This window comes from Octopus bimaculoides, chromosome 22 (assembly GCF_046866305.1).
Source record: "Octopus bimaculoides isolate indiv1 chromosome 22, ASM4686630v1, whole genome shotgun sequence".
Lineage (NCBI taxonomy): Eukaryota > Metazoa > Mollusca > Cephalopoda > Octopoda > Octopodidae > Octopus > Octopus bimaculoides.
In genome coordinates, this window is record NC_142949.1 from 38,330,241 (window position 1) to 38,353,229 (window position 22,989).

Here is a 22,989-nt window from a genome sequence, read left to right on the forward strand (position 1 = left end):
AAAAAGAACTAAAATTACATGCGATAGTTTGGTGGATGGAAGTATTGAAAGGCAGTGAATGACAATAATATAGGGCGGTGAATGAACGTATAAAAGGGCGGTGTATGGTCTACTTAAGTTTGGTGGAAACAGTGTTGAAGGAAAAAGATGGGAGTATTAAATAGCAAAGGGCAGGAGTACGAAAGGGTGGAGCGGTGGGACAGTATTAAAGATCGGAGGGGACAATGCCAAAGGGCGGTGACGGAAGAGTGATGGAGGACGTGAGAAAGGGCGGTGGGGTAACACCAAAGGGTGGTGTTGCAAAACTAATAACTTACGGGGGCATAAACAAACTAACATCGGTTGTCAAGTGGTGATGAGGATAAACATGATACAAAGACACGCGTACCCACCCCATATATATTGCTTATGTATGTATGGATGGATGGATGGATGGATGGATGGATGGATGTAAGTATGTATGTTTGTATCTGTCACTCTCTCTCTCTTTCACAGACATATGTGTATATGTCTGTGTATTGTATGTGTATATATAAGTGTGTGTGTGTATGAATGTACGTATATATATATATATATATATATATATATATATACACACACACACATACGTACATTCATATATATATATATATATATATATATATATATATATATATATATATATATACATACGTGCATACATACATGTACAAACGTATATATATATATATATATATATATATATATATATATAGGTGCAGGAAAGGCGTAATCCAACAGGAACAATAATCAGAGGTACAAAAATTCCAGCAATTGGGTACTCCAAGTTCAGTTGAAAGGCCTTGTGGATATACTATCTTTTGGAGAGGCCTACCTAAGGGTTAGCGTAGAGAATCTGGTGTTGGGTTTGCTCTCAAGAATACATTAGTATTCTCCATTGTAGAGTGGTATATCTGAGTGGATCATGTCCCGTCGTATTAAACTGACAAAAGGTAGGTTTCTTACCATTGTCAGTATTTATGCACCAACAATGTCCCATTCTGGTGAAACTGTAGGACACTTTTATGATGATCTAGCACAATTAATGAGGAAAGTACCAATTTCTGACAAGCTGGTCATATTGGGAGATTTCAATGCAGGAGTTGGAAAGGATTATGTTTCATGGCCTGTTTTAGGTCGACATGGGATTGGAAAATGCAGTAAAAAATGGAGTAGCTCTTTTGACGTTTTGTACTGAGAATAATCTGGTTGTCGCCAACACTCTGTTTAAGCAGAAAAATAAATATAAAACCACCTAGATTCACCCAAGATCTAAGCACTGACATCTCATAGATTCGTTTCTAGCGTTCGGGCCATCCACCACATTAGCATCATTTATAAACGACCTTAGAGAAAGAAGTGTAGAGTTCAAATTATCTTGGTCCATCTTGGCTCAAGCCTCTCCATTTAGAAATGAATCCACTAAATATGGATTATGCATCAGGGAGGCATACTTTATTTTGAAAAATTTTAATCATACCATGTTGAATAAATTTACTGATGCAATTCCAGCTTGCATGCATAAGATCAACTCGACATTTTTGAGGAAGTCTAAAAATAAAAATAAGAATCAGAGTATTAATAAAGAAAAGTTGTAATACGATCTAGAAATAAGGATAAAAATAATAATTTAAAATCTAAAATTTAAAATTTGTAACATAAAATTTAAAATTTGTAACATAAAATTTAAAATATAATTGAAAATTATACTATAATTAATGAATTAAATACTAGTAGATATGTTACGTTGCAGGATGGAATTGGTATGATTTGAACTAGGGATGGCTAGTTTTGGATAAGCATGGGAATGGAATTAAAAATACAATAAAAATACTATAATGGACTCGTCTGAATGAGACTTTGCACAGGCCTTTAACTGGCTATACTCATTTATTCTAATGGGTTAATGTTCATAACTATTATATAAAGGGAATTACAATAATGTCAGGATTTCTTCGAATTCGATGGAACGGGATTATGTGAGTTGTCCTTTTTTTGTATTGTCTTCATGGTGTCTTTCGTGTTCTGTCGATGAAACTTCTGGATGTATTAAACATTGTCTCTAATTTTAGTATGTCCGTTTAAGGCTGTAAAATGTTTGACTTTCTACTTTCCACACGCTTTGTGTTCTAGTTTGAACTCTTTAGTCCTTATAACATATCCTATGAACTTATAATTTACTATATCCAATTTCATATCGACGTCTTCTATTTTAAAATGCCTATGTATCTATAAATGTTCTTATATATTTTTAAATATCTAAGTGTTTTTAAATATTCTATATGCTTATGTTGTGACCTCTAAATTTTTATTCCTCTATAGTATATTTCGTACTGGTATCGAAAGACCACCATGTTTTTGTAAAAAGTATTAAAAATATAGTAAAAAGGAAATAATAGCCGTCAATATATATATATATATAAGACACATGCAAGAAAGTAATACAGATAAACATACAAACTCAGAACATTATACAAGACCTCACGAAAGTTTACACACACACACACAATGCTGTGACTCTTTACTTATAATCTTTCTTATTCGAAATTTATGTATAAAAAATATCTGTAACCCGATTCTTGAAAATACCACACACAACATCTTCAAGAAACTCCCAATAGCCACGGCACCAACGTGGCCCCTGCCATCACTGTATCCAAAATCGGTAGAGCGGAAAACGAAATGTCTTTTGGGTATTTAGTTATGTCCCTTTATATTCTTATTTCAAAACCTACTGGGAGGTTTTCTACATTTCGCTTCAACCTTCCGGGGTGGATAAAATAAAATACCCCCTCAGTAAGTACTGTAGCTGAGGAGATAAACTGTCCCCCTCCCTCATGCACACTCTCTCTCTCCTTTCTTTCCTCCTGTCTCTCTCTCCTTTCTTTCCTCCTGTCTCTCTCTCCTTTCTTTCCTCCTGTCTCTCTCTCCTTTCTTTCCTCCTCTCTCTCTCTCCTTTCTTTCCTCCTATCTCTCTCTCCCCTTTCTTTCCTCCTCTCTCTGTCTCTCTCTCTCTCTCTCTCTCTCTCTCTCCGTCCCTCCCTCCCTCCAGTAACGCAGATTTAGAATTTTCTTATGTTATTCTGCTTGTCATGATATGAGTTCGAGTGTTACACATTGAGTTATTTTAATCTATGAAATAGAATCGAAATATGTTAACATAAATGAAAGTTATGTTAACCCATTAAGTCTCAGAGCACTTAAATTTCTGAATATTACTTTTAAATTTTTACAGATGATTGAAAATAGGTTAAAATGAAAAAAATAATTATCAAAACTCCTTTACTTCAAGTAGAAATGGAAATACTCGGTGTCCTATAAATAGGATACTGAGACAATGTGATATAGCTTATTCGATGTTCTCATTTAGTATCCTATTTATAAGACTGTGGGACTTAATGGGTTAACGTTACAAAAGCAGGACTCCTTCTGGTCACGGAGTTTCGGGTTTAACCTCACTGTGCAGCATTTTGGGTAATGCCTTGGGAGTGAATTTGGAAGACGGTAAATGTCGAAGCCCAATATATATATATATATATATATATATATATATATATATATGTACATACCTACATCTATATATGTATGCATATATGGGTACAGGACATCACAAAAACCGTTAAACACAATGAGGAGCGAAAACATAAAGACGGAGACAGAAATCGAACTTTTTTTCGAATATATATATACTTTTATTCGTCATTTGACAGCGGCCATGCTGGAGTACCGGCTTGCTTTAGTCGAACAAATCAATCCCAGGACTTATTCTTTGTAAGCCTAGTACTTATTCTATCGGTTTTTTTGCCGAACCGCTAGGTTACGGGGACGTAAACGCCAACATCGGTTGTCAAGTGATGGTGGAGGACAGCACAAAAACACGCACACGCATAATCAACCAAATCTCTCCACCTAACTTGCTGGCCTTGTGTCAAAGTTTGAAAGCGATATTATGATATCACAATATAACACAGAAACACACATCACAAAATCTCACAAGCACTACAATACCACACACATACACACACAGTCATACACACACACATACTCACACATAGACACACAGTCACACCACGAAGAGAGTTGTAACACAAAAGATTTTAACGTAACACCTGTCAATGAAAGATAATGGTGTTGCTATGGGTCAGAGACGGACCCACCGCATTACACAAGCAGCATTGGGGGATGTTGACAGTTGCGAGAGTGTTTTTGATGTTATAAGCTGACCTCAGAAATATAAGGGTCAGAGAAGGACCTACCACGTAATAGAGGCAACATCAGACTTGTTGATAGTTAAGAAAAAAAAAAGCATGTGTGTGTTTGTGTGTGTGTGGGGGGGGGGCGGCTGTTAAGAGCTGATGCCAGAAAAATAAAATAAAACTCAAACAAAATCAGAAAACAAAACAAGGACCTACCACATACACATGTGTCTGTGTGTGAGACATTACGACACAAGGAAACATTAACAAGGACCCCCGCAAACATGCATGCTTGACGTTGCCACATAAGAGACATGACCAAACGACCGACTCAGTAAGGGAGTTTCGATATTCAGAAGAAAAAGGGGAGGTAACATAACTTTGTAGCTTAGTCTTCCCTCTAGCTAAGGAGTGCGGAACAGGCAATAAAGGGGTCAAAGAAAACAAGGGCTTTGGAAATTTGACAGCATTTCATATTTAGGTGGCGATGGAAGGGGCTGCAGGAATCGAAACCACTCATACTTTCTACGGCGATGATGATGATGGTAGTGGAGGGAGTGGTGGGAGTGGTTGTCAAGGTTTTGTCATGATGTTGATGATGACGACGACAGTGTTATAGTGGGGATGATGGTGGGTGTGATGATGACGGCGACGATGCAGGTGGTATTTTGCAATGATGATGGTCATGGTGGTGTTGATGATGATGGGGATGATGATGGTAGTGTTGGTTGTATTGACGATGGTGTTGATGATGGTGATGATATGTACTTGAGATAAAGTTTTGATGGCCGATCGTGGATTGTGTGTGTAGTTCAAATTTACAGGAAACAAAAGACGAAGACAAGTGAAAGAACAACAAGCAGGTGTATTAGTTTGATGCTCCAGTATCGCTCTGTTTGCGTCGCCGTAACATTGCGGTTCCGCAACAGATACCGATAGAATAAGTACCAGACTTAAAAGATACGTACTGGGTTCGATTGGTTCGACTGAAATTCGTCAAGGTGGTACCCCAGCATGGCCGCAGTCTACTGACTGAAGCAATTAAAAGAGAAATTCCACACACGCGCGCACACACGTATGTGCGGACACACACACACATATATATATATATATATATATAAAGCAACAGCAACATAAATAATATTTCTTTTTTATTTAAAAAAAAAACAACATAAACTCCCAACTCACCCCTCCGTCTTAATCTCTACCCTCAATACCCCAAAAAAACAACAGCAAAAGTCCTAAGAAAAACAATACATATCCTTCTTTGCTCTTATCTCCCTGGTCGCTCATCTAACCGACCCACGGGTAGATAACCGTTTCAGCTGCGGTGATCACAAGCACGTGTCTGGCGTCCTAGTTTCGTCCGGCGGCGGCGGCGGGAGGGTGCGTCGTACGAATGTTGGGCAGGAGCGAAGGGGAGCGGTATAGGAAATAAAGTTTTTGGTGGGCGAGAAAATAAAATTAAAAAAAGAAAAAGACGCTGAAAAAAAACAAAACAAAACAAATGAAAAATAAATAAAAAGAAAATCAGAAGATATTCTCTCCACTTTCGAGTCATCGACCTCCCCCCCCTACTGCTGTGGACCACACCCTTCTCTTTCCTCCGAATTTTTTTACATTAAATAAATAAATCAATTGATAAACAAATAGATAAATACATTTCCCAACATGCCCACCTCAACCTCACACCGATTGTTTGGTCTCAGAACGACGTCTGGTGGCGTGATTGAGAAAAGAGTAACGGGGGGTGGGTAGTGGTTGGTTGGGTGGGTGGGAGTAGCGGCATCACCATCGTCATCAATTCCACAACGACGACGACGACGCGGACCACCGCCACCATCACCATCAGCAGCATTACCACCAACATCACCACCACCATCACTACCATCAACAAAAACAATACCAGTAATATCATCAGTACCAGCACCACCACCACCGCTGCTGCTACTACTACTACTGCTATAACCGTAGTATAAATAACACTATCAACAAAACTAACACCATCATCATCATCACCATCATCATCAGCAGCAGCATGAATTCCGTCATCATCATCAGCATCATCGTCTTCAACAACATCAGACCACTGCTGCCTGCACCGCCACCGTCACCGCACACATGCAACGAGTATTCTGCACGCCGTAACCCATCCTTCCACTCTCGACGATGTGGGGGTTGTGGGATTCTGAGGGGTTGGGGTGGAGTCCCCCGTTCTGTGTCTCTTAGCTCGTGCGAAACACAGATTTCACGCTTCATGGATTTCGCTGGCTGCTGCTGTTTCCAATAACCGTATCTTTGTAGAAGCGTTATTAGTTAACATAACAGGTGAAAGAAGAAAAGGAGGTGGGGGGGGGAGGAGAGAGAGAGGACGAGGAAGAGGAAGAGATGAAGGAATGAGAAGAGAGAGAGTGATAAAAAGGAAAGAAAAGGGAGAAATATCAAAGGAATATTTTTGTTGTTGTTTATTTGGTTTTATTTTCCCTTTTTTGTTTATTTTTTTCATATGGTTCCAGGGGAAACATTTTGGGAGCAAAATATACAAGGACGCTCCCCCCCTCCTTAAAAAATTGATGTACGAACAAGTACAAACATGCGAAGTCGTATTCAAACATAAATAGAAACAAAAGCATACACACACACATATATATATATAAACACACATATGTATATATACATACATATATATATGAATATATACATATACATATATATGAATATATATATAGAGAGAGAGATATGTATATATATGAATATATATATATATATATACATATATATGAATATATATATATATATACATATATATGAATATATATATATATATATACATATATATGAATATATATATATATATATACATATATATGAATATATATATATATATATATAGATATGTATATTTATATATGAATATATATATATAGATATGTATATTTATATATGAATATATATATAGATATGTATATTTATATATGAGTATATATATATATATATATATATATACACACATATCTATATGCATGTTTGCGTGTATATGCTATTCTCATAAACATGTAAATATGTATGTTTATATGCATATGTACGTATATATATTTATATATATGTGCATACATTCGTGCATATATATATGTGTGTGTGTGTGTGTGTATGCATATGTGTGTGTGTGTTTGTAACTTTAGATCCCCCAAGTAGAATTTAAGGTTGGTAGACAAAATATGAAAGATCTTTCATCATGAATGGGAAAGTAAAATCTGTCTAAGCGTCTGTTTCTGTGACTCATATCTATCTATCTATCTATCTATCTATCTATCTATCTACGTATGTATGTGTGTATTCACACACATCCATATGGACACTTACACATACACACAAATCCACATAATTTAGTGGAAGCTGAATTTTCTCAGATCAATCCGACCTTCACGTTGCCACTTAGCGGACGATTGCGAAAGACAGAACGTTAGATTTGCCTTCTAAAATATTATCGAATATTGTAACGATGCATTTGTACTTGGTAAATAGGAGAGCTTAACACAAAGCTACGTAGTAGGCGTAAGTATATATATATATGTGTGTGTGTGTGTGTGTGTGTGTGTGTGTGTGTGTGTGTGTGCATGTTTGTATGTGCATATATATATATATATTAAGGTGGTGAGCTGGCTGAATCGTCAACACTATGAACAAATGCTTAGCAGCATTTCGTTCGTCCGTCTTTACGTTCTGCGTTCAAATTACGCTGAAGTCAACCTTGTCTTTCATCCTTTCAAAGTAGGATGAACTAAGTACCAGTTGAGCATTGGGGTCTATTTATCGTCTGGCCCCTTCTCTCAAAACTTCAGGCTTTGTGCCTATATGCGTGCGTCGAGGGCGTGAAAGAAGGAGAGAACAGAAACTTATGATGATGCGTAAGAAGTTTTCAAACAGCAAGTATCAGGCTTCAAATGCTGACACCTCCATACAATAAATAATAACACAGTTGAACCATAGTTTATCTGATGACGTTATCTCTTCGCTGCCCGACGGCCATTAATTTACCGTCTCTTCCTCCTCCTTCGCCTAATTCTCAACTTTACTGTTCCACCTCCTCCTCCTCATGGTCTTTCTACTTCCAACTTCTCTCCATCGCTGTTAGTACATCTCCATCAACCAGGCATCTCATCCCACCTAAATGCTACACTAATAACGAAAGTTGATACGTTCAGGAAAGTATATTAGCCATCATTGACAGCCAACAGCAACAACAGTAAGAAGAAGAAGAAGAAAAAGAAGAGCAACAACAACAACAACAACAACAACAGTAATTCATCATCATCTGCATTATTTTATTATTTGAAGTAGAAGCGGGGAGGAAAAGATCAATTTGAAAAACTTAGTAGTAGTAGTAGCAGTAGTAGAACAATATCAACAACAACAATGACTGTAACATTAACTGTAAAACAACAAAACCAACGCTGAGATCATTATATTACTACAGCAAATATAAGAAAATATAACAACTGTAAAAACAACGACGACGACCACTACCAGTACCACCAGTAATACTACCGTCGCCACAACCACTTTTACTGACGCCAAACAACCACACTACCACTAACCAAACCACTGCTACCACTGTCACTACGACCATCGCCAGCAGAAGGACAACCATTCAAAGAACAGTGTTAGTTGTAAATAAAATTTCTCCACTGCTTGAAGAATAAGCAGTATTGCCGTCCACACCACTGACACTACCACCGATACAACAGCAACAGCAACAAGAAGAGAATTGACAGCATTATCATATCAAGAGCAATGTCAACATTAACATCAACAACCGTCATGGGCGGCAAAACAATAACAACAACAATAGTGACATTGACTTAAACATCAATAACAATATCAGCCTCTTCATCATCATCAGCGTCATCATTGTCATCGTTGTCATCATCATCTTCAACATTGTCGTCGTCATCGTCATCATCATCGTCGTCATCGTCATCATCATCGTCGTCATCGTCATCATCATCACCATGATCATCGCCATCATCATCGTCATTATCATCATCGTCATCATCATCGTCACAGCGCGTCCATAACAGATGTTATCTCCGAACAAGTACCAAAGTAAAGTCGCCTTTAAATGATGTATTTACAACAAGTATGCAACTTAGATGGCTATTATAAAATTAATGTTGTTGTTTAGTCCCAGAATAGCTTTGATCAAGCGTTCCAGCAATGACCTTCTCACCTATTATATTTTTTAAAGGCATCGCTCATTGGTCGGCGTAGAATAATAAAAATGTTTGGAGAATAAATATTTTAGAGGCACCGCTTGCGCGTAAGAGCAATTGTTATACCAAAACTAATCCCCTTAGCTTCCCGTTTTCTATCCTCGTCTGTATTTCATGAATGTATTTACTTTTTAGTTTTTCGTAATTCATCACAGCTGTATATCCACGGTTTCAATTCCAGTGATGTCTAAATTGTTTGATAAGCAAGGACAAAATGAAATATTTGCAGACAGCCAAGTATTGCAACGTATATTACATTTTTAAAATGTTATTTGTAGATGTGTGTGTGTGTATATACATATATATATATATATATATATATATATATATATATATATATATATATATATATAATGTGTGTATATATGACAAGACACTGATAACAATAACCGGTTGTTAACATTATATGTGATTATAATAAGTGGATTCACTCGTTTATGTCGTGATAGAAAGAGCGTAAGGAGTGAGAGAGAGAGAGAGAGAGAAAGAGGAGAGATACACAAAGAGACAAAATACCGAAAAGGCATAGAGATAGGGAGAGAGAGGGGGGGGGAGAGAAACAGACCGATAGACAGAAAGAGAGTGAAGAAAAGAGAGAAAAGGAGAGAAAAATGTAGGAGACAGAGAAGTTGGAAATGTCTCCCTAATTTCTTTCATGTCACCAGTTAAAGGCAAAAAGAAGAAAAAAGAAACACTAAATAAAAACGAACACAATATAAGCAATATATAAAAAAGAGTAAAAAAGAGAAAGACCAAAAAAAAAAACGATGACTTTAATGTTGTGTTGACGGCCATTGAGAAAAGTGGAAAATATCAACAATAGTAATGTTAGTAGTCCCAGTGGTCGGGATGGATTACTAAAATATATCAATCATGGACTATAAGTTGCTATGACTACACATTGGGTTAGAGGGGAGGGGCACGAGTGTCATCTCTAAGTTGGATGAGCTAATGTGTATGTGTGTGCGTGTATATAATGTATATATGTATCTATGTGTGCGTGTGTCCGTGTTTGTGTGTTCTGTGTGTATGTGTTTATGCATACACATACATGCAAAGACACACACGCACACACGTCTTTATATATGTTGTAAGTGTATATTCCTGGGCGTGACAAGTTCACAACAACATGGCCTGGCCACTTCAGACAAAGAACTCAAAGATATAAGTCCGAATGTCACCACATAACACATTTACTCTATCTTTTCTCTCTCATAGTCTCTCTCTCTTTCTCTCTCTCACACATATATACATTCATACATATATGCAAATATAAACACACATGTGCACACTCATATGCAATGATAAGTGCCAGCGCCCAAAACTCTTGGCCCATTCCACAGTGTAACAGGGTTTTTGTTCTTGGGTCGCAGCTGTTTTCCTATTTGCTCACTCTTATAAATTGTGAAAAATGGTTAATATTTCCTTCAAACTTCGCTTCAAACCCCAAAGAATCCCTCGCAACACATGGCTATGATGCTCCCCCACTACTTCTGCTTATCTTTTGAGATGTACATATTGTCAGCCGCTAAGGGACATGCCCAAGTTGTTAAGGTCAAGCAAATGACAAGCAAAATCTGTGGTATTGAGTAGAATATTTGCTAGAACGATATTTCTGCTTCAGCAACACAGTCTGAAATGTAATGGAAAATGTGTTAGTTTCAAAGCATTGAAACTAACATTGAAAAGCAAAAGGTGAAGGGAATAGTAGTCATTTCCTTTTATTTCTAGATAGAAGCAAATAAGAAATAACACATTGACAAAAGGCAATATATATATATATATATATATATATATATATATATATATATATATATATATATATATATTAAAAAATAGGTTAGTTAAAATATATTTGTGATATATTTGAATATTTAATGTTAAATTCACTGTTGTTACCGTGAAGAAACAATTCTTCATTATGATAAAAAGGTGTAAAACCCCCATATCGGCCCAGTGTTGTCCTTTATCAGTTTCGAGCTCTTTACTCGTAGGCAATGGGAAATACCGATATATACATCCCGTTGGGTCACCAACGGTTCAGGTTATAAAACATTGAAGCTGATTTCAACATTGCATTGAAATGAGAGTCCGGTTTCCTTTGGTTGTTTTTGTTTTATTTTGTTATATATTTATTTGTCTATTAGAAAGCAGAAATCGCTAAATTCTTATCATTATTCACAAATGCAATGTACAGATGGAGCACACCTAACAAATTTTTATCATTATGTATGTATGTATGTATGTATGCAGACAAATATATACGTATGTGCATGTAATATATATTCTATCTATCTATCTATCTATCTATCTATCTATCTATCTATCTATCTATCTATCACTGTCTGTCTGTCTGTCTACATAAATATATGCACACACGTATGATATATGTATCTATATATATATAGAAGTATACATACATACATACATATAACTACCACACACAAACCTATATGTGTGTAATATATATATATATATATATATGTATGAGCATATGCAGGTACATATATACGTATATATATACATACATATATATACACACGTATATATATACATACATATATATATACACACGTATATATATATATGCACGTATATATATATACACACACGCACACACACACATATATGCAAATACATATACCAATACACACAAACATATACATACCTGAAGAGAGAGAAAGAAGGGGGTAGAGAGGGGGGAGAAGGAGAGAGAGAAAGCTAGAAATGAAAGCAAGACGTGTGCATATGTGTGTATGTGTATCTCTACGCACGTGTGTGAATGTGTCTTTGTATGTATACGTATAGACATAGATACATGCGTCCTTGTGCCTGTGAGTGGGTGGGTGGGTAGGTGTGTATGCGTTTGCACGTGTTATTAGCATTCCGTGAGGGTCCTTTTTAGGATAAAGTATGTGCGCATTCTCCCAAATGGAATAATTTTCTGGAGTTCTGTTTTCAGTTAGCTTACCCAGGAGAGAATTCTCTTCTTTTGAACTCCTTTTTTCCATTTTCTTTCATGTGTTTATCACAACCGAGACCCCAATTATTACGGCTATTATTCTCCGTTTTATTACCTACATTTTTAATATCTCTATATCCAGATTTTTTCCTATTAGGTTAAATAACTATTTCAGACTCTCGTCTTACTAATTAGAAACGCGTTTAGATGAGTACATATTAAGACTGATGGGGAAAATAATTATAAACGAAAAAATCATCAAAGTTAACCTTTATTTATTTATTATTATTTTGTGTTTTATATTTCTTCGCGGTCGCCACAGTTTTCCTTCATCTTCAGCTTTTACCAATCTATTGTTAACCTCTTTAACAATCTTCGCATCTGAGAAAGTTACACACCCAAAGTAGCTTCACTACTTGATTGTATTGAGTTCTTTCTTCTTGATGATGATGATGGTGCAAATTGTTAGTAATCTACTAGAGAGTAGGTTGGTGAAGAACTTTTGTCTTCTTAAAGCTGCTTTCGTTTCCAAAGTATACGACAACCTGTGTGAAGCAGTGCATCATTTGCTGCAGGATCGAATCTTGTGCAATCATGTGCACCAATCTCTTCAGGAGCATTGTTGTGAAGGATTGCCCTTCAATGGAGGGGACAGTTTTCTCTCTTTAGTTGGAGCGTTCGTCTCTTCACTGCCTCTGACTGATTAGAGCCTTGTGATTGGATCTGGTAGACGGAAACTGAAAGAAACCCGTCGCATATATATATATATATATATATATATATATATATATATATATGGATACTTAGGAAACGGAAAGAATAAAAAAGAAGAAAGAAGAAAGAAAATATGACCGAAATGAACAAGGCCATTAAAATGGAGGAAAAAAGTGGTGGGGTCGAAGAAAAAAGAGAAAATAATGATCGATAATGAACGATAAAAAGAAAATGTTAATGTCTATGGATTAAAAATAAAATAAAACAGATTGTCCATATTAATGTTGTATGAGATTAAAAGCTGAAGAGAGAAAACGGGTGGAGATAAATAAAAAATGTGTAAGGAAGACGGCTTTAATTGTGTAATATATTGTTTTAAAGAGGACTTGTCTGGCGCTTGTTGTTCTTTGGGAGGGTCTGCTTACATGAAATATCTTAGAAAATCAAATACAAAAACGGAATGATATAGTGGCTCATTTAGAAAAGACAGATTAGGAGGTACGAATGGAGAAAGGGAGAGAAAGGGAAGGACGAAAGACAAGGAGATTGTGGAGAGTGGGATGCTATAAAGAAACGAGAAGGCGAAGACGACGAGAGAGAGATTATGAAGGTTAGATCAATAATATAATACGTACGAAGGGAGGATGCTCGTGGAAAAGGTAATTGTAATAAAGTATTAAATGTTACAATATAAATTAATTATATAGTTATAAAAAAAAAATATCTTCTGTATGTGACAATTGAAAAGCAATATATGGGTGGGATACGGGGTATAAACTCTATTGAGATTTTTTATGAGATAAAATTTGTTATTAAACAATGATGGAGTCTTTCGTAATTCTTCAATAAATATGAAAGTTCATGCCTCCAGAAGGAAATAAACCGAGGATTTCTGTTGAGAATAATGTCATGGCGGAACCGGACAACATGTTTCTAATGAACGCATAAATAATAAAAGTTGTAGAATGAGTTATGCGCATATGTATGCGTATATATATATATATATATATATATGGATATGTCTGTCTGTCCATTTATTTTTCTATCTGTGTGTCTGGCTGTCACTCTGCTTGTCTGTCAGTCTGTCTTTCACCCCTCTCCCTCCTCTCCCCTCCCCTCCCTCCCTCCCTCCTCTCCCCTCCCCTCCCTCCCTCCCTCCTCTCTCTATGCATATATATCTTCTGTCTTTCACTTATTTCACTCATTGGACTTCGGCCACACTCGTGCATGGTCTTGAAGAGATTCTTTAAAGCCCGGTACTTATTTCATGGGTCACAAAAACGTAATCATTCCCATGCCGGGAATCGGACAGGGCTGTATATATATGTATATAGCTTTAGGCTAGTTAAAATATGTCTGTGACAGATATGTATATAATATATGCGTGTGTGTGTCTCTATATTTGTAATTGTCCCCAACCAACTTGAAAACCGGTGTTGGTTTGTTTGCGTCCTCGGAAGTATATATATATATATATATATATATATATATACACGAGGTACGACACAAGAATGTGTTAAATTGTTTATTCATAGCTTATTTGAAGACTTACTCGTCACATGCACAAACTCACACGCACATGCCCGAAAATACACACACACACACACACACACACACACACACACACACACACACACACACACTGAATGATCTATGTTTCGAACAAATAAAACCAAAGTATATCCGATTATGAAAAACGAGAAGAGGCTGGCTGAGAATCCGCATCAAAATTCCCTTCCCTTAGTAAAAAAAAAAGAAAAAAAAAGTGAAACAAAAACCAAAATCCGTCTGCATCATCGTCTTTGGTGGCAACAAAATGCATAATTCTGTTGACCTCTGTAGTTCGCCGTAGCATGACTCCTTGTTTCAAGTGTTTCGCCGATAGCGTTATGGAAGCTGTTTGCAACGAGAAATTACATCGATGCATTTTAATTCATTGCCTTTAGCAATGATGACAACAACAACAACAATAATAATAATCGTAAAAGCAAACGAGCCAGAATGTAATTGATTTTTAATGAGTTTCCGAATCTGTTTCCGGAGATCAGCACGCTCATTTCCTGTTCGGTTACCGGTGATTGCTGCTGAATTCTGTTGATTTCCGCTTATTTTTCTGTCATTTCCGAAGAATATCCGTTATATATAAATTTATGACATGCTAACATGGACGTCGCTAGTTCAGAAGCGAGTTAGGGATTTACCAGATAAACAAACTATCGAAGATGATGGGGCACATTTGTTTGTGTGTGTTTTTAACTGAATGGATTCTCTTCGTTTGGTCTTTTCTTTATACTTTCTCTGCTTTCTGTCTGTCTGTCTCTCTCTCTGAAGTGCCGTTCAGTTTATCATTTTCAGCGTATCTGCCTCTCTGTCCTCCGGGGCAACGCCTGTTCCATTTTTGTCTGCTGGTGCCACGAGAAATGTTTCAAATATGCTGAGTATCCCTCCAGATTAAAGGTTGGCTAAGGACATCACAAATATTGTTTCTGTAATTTTATCTCTCATGGAGTATTTAGTAGCACTACACGATGCAATGAATCCTTTTTCATTTGACACAGTAAGGTGTAATTTGAGCAACGTTTTACTCCTATTTTTAGCAGGATGAGTGAGCACCAAGATGCAGCACCGTTGACCCAAGTAATCTACGATGAAGATTATTTAACATACGGTAATCTAAAGGTTGAACGGGAAAATTGAATTTATTGTAGATTAACCTAGGATTGAACTCGCAATTGATGAATTGAGTAATGTACGAACTTTTTAATCATTTACTTACTGACGACAACGAACGAACGAACGCACACACGCACGCACGCACGCACGCACGCACTCACGCGCGCACGCGAGTGCATGGTACCAATATAGTGCTTGCATACATATGTATACTCGTGCGCTTATACATACATGTGAACATCCATACAGACGACACTTAAATTATGCATATTTGTACATCTATATTACCTTTTATTTGTTATCTCTCCTTTTTATCTATCTCACTATCAAGTGTCTATTTGTTCCCTCTATCTGTCTGACTGCTTATATATATGATATATATATATATATATATATATACATATATACACTCACATATATATATATATATATACATATATATATATATATATATATACACAAATATACATACATATATATTTACATATATACATACATATGTCTGTTTATATATGTATATATACATGTATATATATATATATATATGCACATATATATGTATTTGTATTTATATATATATATGTGCACACACACATCCCCACACACACACATATATATGCACCTCACATAAGTATATTGTATGTGTGTATTTCAAGTTATATGCATACGTGTGTGCGTGAATTTGCCACTCTACCTATATGTTTATCTAACGATCTTCCATTGAGTTAGAATGAAAAAGGCAAGAAGCAGCCGGACATTTGCATCCATACATAAACATATATTTGCATATTTGCATAATAAATATACACACGTGTAGACACATACACGCACTAACACGTACATGTAGAGATTCATTCACTAACATACGCCTCTCTATGTGTCAATGTGTGTGTGTGTCTGTGCGTGTGTTTGCGTGTGAGAGTGTGTATGTGTATACACAGATACATGCATATATACGCACACATATACATTCCCAGAAAGTTAAAATATCTCTGTCACCTCGCTTATGTCTCTCTCTCATTCACTCAAAACACACACTCACACACATGCACAAATTCGCAGCCACGTATTCAAGCGCACACACACACACAAACACACACACACACACACACACACACACACACACACACACACACATATATATACACGCACACATGCGCTCATACGCACAGGCACACATGTACCCGCTCATAAACACGCAGACTTCTAACAAGGAGAGGGAAAGAGAAAGATAAAACGATATATATGTGTATAAGGAGAGAGAGAGGGAGAAAGAGAGCGAGTGAGAGAGAGAGAATAAGAAACAGCCATACGTCACCATACGTTCGCTCTCTGATGAGATAAATCTATACCTGCGAGGCATTATTATCAAATCGCTATTTGACTGGAGGCAATATCAGACGAGCGCATCAGCGATAAGGTGTCCAGCTATAAAAAGGGGAAGGGCGACTGCCCCTGGGGCCATTTGCCACTAGTTGATCTGCCCAAAGACATACGTGACATTATGTTTCCTTGTCTGTTCACTTTGCGAAAATTCATTGGAATTTTCATTCAATTTAGGCGACGGAGTTTGCCCCGAAACGATGAAATGATGTAAATATGGCGCACAGGCAACGAACTCGACGAGTAATTGTGTGCAGGGGAGAAATATATATATATATATATATATATATATATATATATATATATACACACATATATGTATGTGTGTGTATGTTTGTATAACGTATGCTTGGATGTGCGAATCTGTATGTTTGCGTCTAATGTGTTTGTTATTGTCTATCTGTCTGTCTGTCTGTCTGTCTGTCTGTCTGTATGTACATATTGCATACATATGTTATATACATACGTACATACAGACATATGTATGTGTATATATATATATACATATGTTTATATATATAAGTTTATATATATATATATGTGTGTGTGTGTATGTATGTGTGTGTATGTATGCATGTATATACATAAATATTTGTATGACTCTATATATATATATATATATATATATATATATATATATATATATATATATATATAGATAGATAGATTGATAAATAGATAGTAATGGTAAGGAGTTAGCTTCCTAGTAAAATGACTCTGGGTTCAGTCCCACTGCATGATACCTTGGGCAAGTGATTTCTAAAAATAAGGCTTTAAAAATAAGTACCGAGATCGATTTGTTCGGCTAAACCCTTCAAGGCGGTGCCCTAGCATGGCTGCAGTTCAATGAATGTGACTCTACAGTGGCACAAGTAAAAGACAAAAGGTAATTGATATATAAATACGTGTGTGTGTGTGTGTATGCGTACATGCTTGCGCTCGCGTGCCTTGTGACGTTATACTCAATTTTCGTCACAGTTTGTTTGCTTTGGCAGAAGTAACAGCAATCGAAGTGAGACTTCACAAAGGTAAAGAGTAGTAGTAAAGAGCGTGATGGCATCCCGGACTGTGGGTCGCAAAGATCTCAGGATGCAAGAGGGCGCATACTACGAACTGTACCGACTTTGTTGTTTGACAATGGTTTCTCCAGCCGAAGTGACAACAATTACACCCTACTCTTTTTCACAGTTAGACACCATCAAAGTTTCTCCTGAAGGGAGAGACTACGAAGTAAACAAGTTCAAAATGCTCCTAGTTTCGCAGAAGTGTTTTGTTTCAGCGATTTTATTACAGCCTGATGGTCAGGCCATAGTTTTATTCGGTCATTTATCACTGTTGGTCATCTATCACTTTATTAAGTTGAGAGTCGGTTGTGTAAAATTATTATTTTACTGTGTTTAATGATGTTTGTGACGTCGTTTATGTAAATAATGAAGTGAACTGGGCCCCGAGAACGCCTTCGGGGAACACCACTAATGGCTTTTTCTGGGCTTGAGTAGATTTCGTCGATGTCAATGTCTGCATGTATGTATTCAGAAATATGCGTGTGTGTGTGTGTATAAATATGTGTGTGCATATACATATATACGTGTGTGTGTGTACGTGTGTGTGTGTGTGCGTGTGTTTAATCTAAATGCATCTACTTCAATAAATATGCATATAACCAGGTTTATTTAAATAATTGTATCAATGTGCATCAAAATGCACAACACACGCATACACAAACATATAAAAAGGCAAAACAAACACACATACATACATATAAATTCCATATATATATACATATATACGATTACACATATATATGCACACACACGCACACATATATACCTATATACAGATATACATGCATATATACATATATCTATATATATCTTTCTCTCGTTACATAAATAATATATATATATACACACACATATATATATACACACATATATATATATATATATATATATATATATATATATACATGCGCACACACATATACGTATACACACACATTTATTGCAATATCTGTATTTAGTAATCTAGAAACGTATTCCAGCTCTGACTAATTTGTAGATGACGAGAGATTTTCCTTTTTCTTGTTTATTTCTCTATTTTTTCTTTCTCTCCTTTTCCTTCAAAATCCTGTCTTCCTTATTGTTATTTTATCGTTTTTACTTTCTCTCCATGTTTCACAGATTCTTATAATTATCTAGTTTTTTTTCTTTTTCCTCTTCTTAACGCAGCTAGCACCTACCTACATTGTTGATGGAGCACCGCTTTTAGTCGTGCAAATCGACTCTAGGGCTTATTTTATCGGTGTCTTGCCAAACCGCTAAGTTACGGGGATATAAACACACAAGCATCTGTTGTCAGGTGATAGTGGGGGGACTGACACGGACGCACAAACACACACACACACGACTGGCTTCTTTCAGCTTCCGTCTACCAAATCCACTCACAAGGCTTTGGTCGTCCCGAGGCATTTGGTGAAGACACTTGCCCAATGTGCCACGCAGTGGGACCGAACCCGGAACCATGTGGTTGGTACGCAAGCTACTTTCCACAAAGCCACTCCTGCGCCTATAGGCTTCTTTCAGTTTCTGTTCATCGAATCAAATCACGAAGCTTGGGTCGGCTCGAGGCTATATAAGAAATTTGCCCCAGGTGCCGCACAATGAGTTTGATCCCGGAATCACGTGGATAGTAAGGAAGCTCCTCACCACCGCCTAAACATATATATATATATATATATATATATATATATATATATATATATATATATATATAATGTATGTATATCCAATTCTCGTCTACCAAATTTGAGTAACAATGGCGTTGTTTACCACAAAGCTCTGTTAGATAATCCTTGCTCAAAATTTGAACTCTGAACGCCAGATGACGGATTGACCCACCACGACCGACACATTTTACTAATTGGCGCCCTGTAGTTTCTGGTTTTCCACTACGATTTAGAAATTTATCGATAAATATCGATAACAAGATAATAATTGTAATAATAATCTGCAAAATTCTTAATTAGCCGTGAAGCATGACGATGTAATGTCTCCCTAAATTAGAGGCAAGTGGTTGGCGGTGGCGGCGGTGGTGGTGGTGGGCAGTTGTTGCTGTTGGTGGGGGCAGTGGCGGTTGTTCTTGTCGGTGGTGATGACTCTAGGAGTGATTGTGGTGGGCGCGGTGGTGGTGGTGTTCTTTGTTGTGATGTTGTGACGTCACATCGTTAATTTTCTGGCAGTTTCGTTTATTGATCGAAGAGTAGAAGAGTAAAATTATATATATATATATATATATATATATATATATATATATATATATATATATATATATATGTATGTATATAGTATGCGATGGGTAAATTGTCGCCATTTTATATCTTTAATTTCGCGCAAGCGCATTGCTTGTTTTCGAATTTGTCGACTACATAGTAAAGTAGGGTAAGTTGGGTACCGAATGTGAGAAAAAACAGGACCATGACGCAATTCACTCTGCTAGAAATTTGGAAGCGACAAGCTGCACTGCTTTGCATTTGCGCCAAAAGCTCTAATGCGAACATTTCAGAGTGTTTGGGTGTCAAGCTGAGGACAGTGCAGAAAATTCGGAAAGAACTGGATGAGTCTTATGGTAATTACGAAGGTACGGCAGCTCGGAAAACTCACTCTGATCATTCTGATAAGAAAAGAACTCTTGAATTTGTTGGTGAGATCCAAGTCATGATTGACAACGACCCCAATGTTCACCGGGTGTTTTGACCTTGAACCGTAACACCGGTGATGGGTCAGCGGAGGTGGCGAAATCACTGCATATCATCTCCCCCTGGCTTTCAGCTGAATTCCTCTCTCTTGCTCCATAGCCAACGAGAGGCTCCTCCAGCTGCCTCTCCCCACCCTTCGCACAGCCACCCTTCGCTCTCTCCCTCTCATTCCAATAGTGGTAAGCACCCTCCATTCCGACTGAGCAGGGAACCTCTTACCGCGAACCTCGAGTGGGAAAAGTCGTAAATGCCACCCTTTTTCTCCTGCAATCCTGCAGAAAGCTCCCATATATACTAACATATACACATGCACATCCGTGGATAAATACATTTAGACGGACAGAAAGAAAAACAGTTCAATTCGAACAATTGTAAAAGGTCCTTCCTCAAAGTGTTACGCAGTAAGAGCGAACTACAAACCAACGGTTGCTATCTATCTATCTATCTATCTGTTTGTCTGTCTGTCTATATCTATCGGAGACGGCTGCACAGATATCCTTATAACAGCCATACTAAACACTCTCAGCACCACCCACAGAAACCACCACCACCACCACTACAACAAAAACAACAACATTAACAATGTCAAGAACAGCAGTAACGACATCGAGAGATCATGTTAATTAACGAATTTGTTCATTAATTAAATTATATGTGGCTGTCTGTGTGTCCTCCTAAGTTAGCGTCATTCCATCAAGATGCAGCAGATAGCTCATGTGTCATTATTATAGAAGCTGTTACAGAGACAATCGGTTGGATGAGCGGTTAAAAGATTGGTAGTCATGGTGGTGGTGGTGGTGGTGGTAGTGATGGTATTGCTGTTGTAAGCAGTGGTGGTGGTGGTGGTCTGCTTGTCGTGGTAAAGTTGGTGTTAGTAATGTCATGTTTGTGCCTGTGATACTAGTGGCGATGATGGTGGTAACGTTGGTGTTGGTGGAGACGATGTTGTTGTTGTTGTTGGTGGTGGCAGTGGTTGGCTGGATGGGTCTCATTCTGCCAATGATAATGACGGTGTTGGTGTTGCGTTTATAGGTTGTAATAACAATAGAATTTGTACTATTATTGTTGTGGTCATTTAGCCGCAACTCATCCTTGATCGATCACGCCTCTGATCAAAATCATACCATCCGTGACCATCTTGTATTTCTCACTCGTGTTTTCCTGAGTATACCTATGACCATATCATCAAAGCGTTCATGTTTTTAAAACATGATTTGTGTGATTTGAATGAGATTTGACTGCCATTTCTCGCAGTTCGAGCGACTACGTAGACTTGATCTCGTTAGATAGTTGGTATCGCCTTAGTTTGTTGGGTGGTGTTTATATCGTTGTTGTTGTTGTTGTAAGCTCCAGTTAACTCTGGTCAAGCAGTCACAGCAAACACTTTGGCCATACCGACCGCATTTATCCTGTATAATATATACAGTATACTCAAAACCTATTCAATGCCTCTTTTTCAGAAGGGTGGGGGATTTGGCTGCTATGCTTAGCATGATGGGCGTCCACTAGAGGTTGCCTCATTTGTGTGGCTAAGGATGGTGGTGGTGGTGGTGAGAGCGTGATGCTTGTTAAAGATGGGGGTTTGTGCGGCGTTGGTGTGGTGATGGTTGGTGATGGTTGGTGGTGGGTAGCATTTGCTGGTATGTGTGAGACAATCGTCTGCAGTGTGTGGTGGTGGTGGTGGTGGTGGTAGCGGGGAGGTTGCAATAAGGGACATCATTCATTAAGGAACCACTCACTGGGACAGAGTTTATCGAATTAAAACTTTCAAACGGGTTCAAATTCACTGCTATCCATTAATCTCCATGGGGACAGATAGGTGAGGGGAAGTCGTCGAGCACCAGTGACAACAGTCAAGATATAATGTTGGTGGTGGTGGTGGTGGTGGTGGTGGTGGTAGTAGTAGCAACAACAGTAGTGACAGTAATAGTAACAGTAATGGTGGTGGTAGTATTTGTAGTTGAAGCAGCAATAATAGTAGTAGAAATTGTTGTTGCTGAAGTAGTAGCAGCG

General features: G+C 37.3%; 1 long non-coding RNA gene across 1 annotated transcript in view; it reads left to right on the forward strand.

Moving 5' to 3' along the window:
* Positions 1–1,876: 1,876 nt before the first annotated feature.
* The window catches only part of LOC128250546 (uncharacterized), a 191,998-nt gene continuing 170,885 nt past the window's right edge, over positions 1,877–22,989 (forward strand). The window contains exon 1 of the long non-coding RNA XR_008266577.2: positions 1,877–1,997. This is a non-coding gene — a long non-coding RNA (uncharacterized LOC128250546). The remainder of the gene's footprint in view (positions 1,998–22,989) is intronic.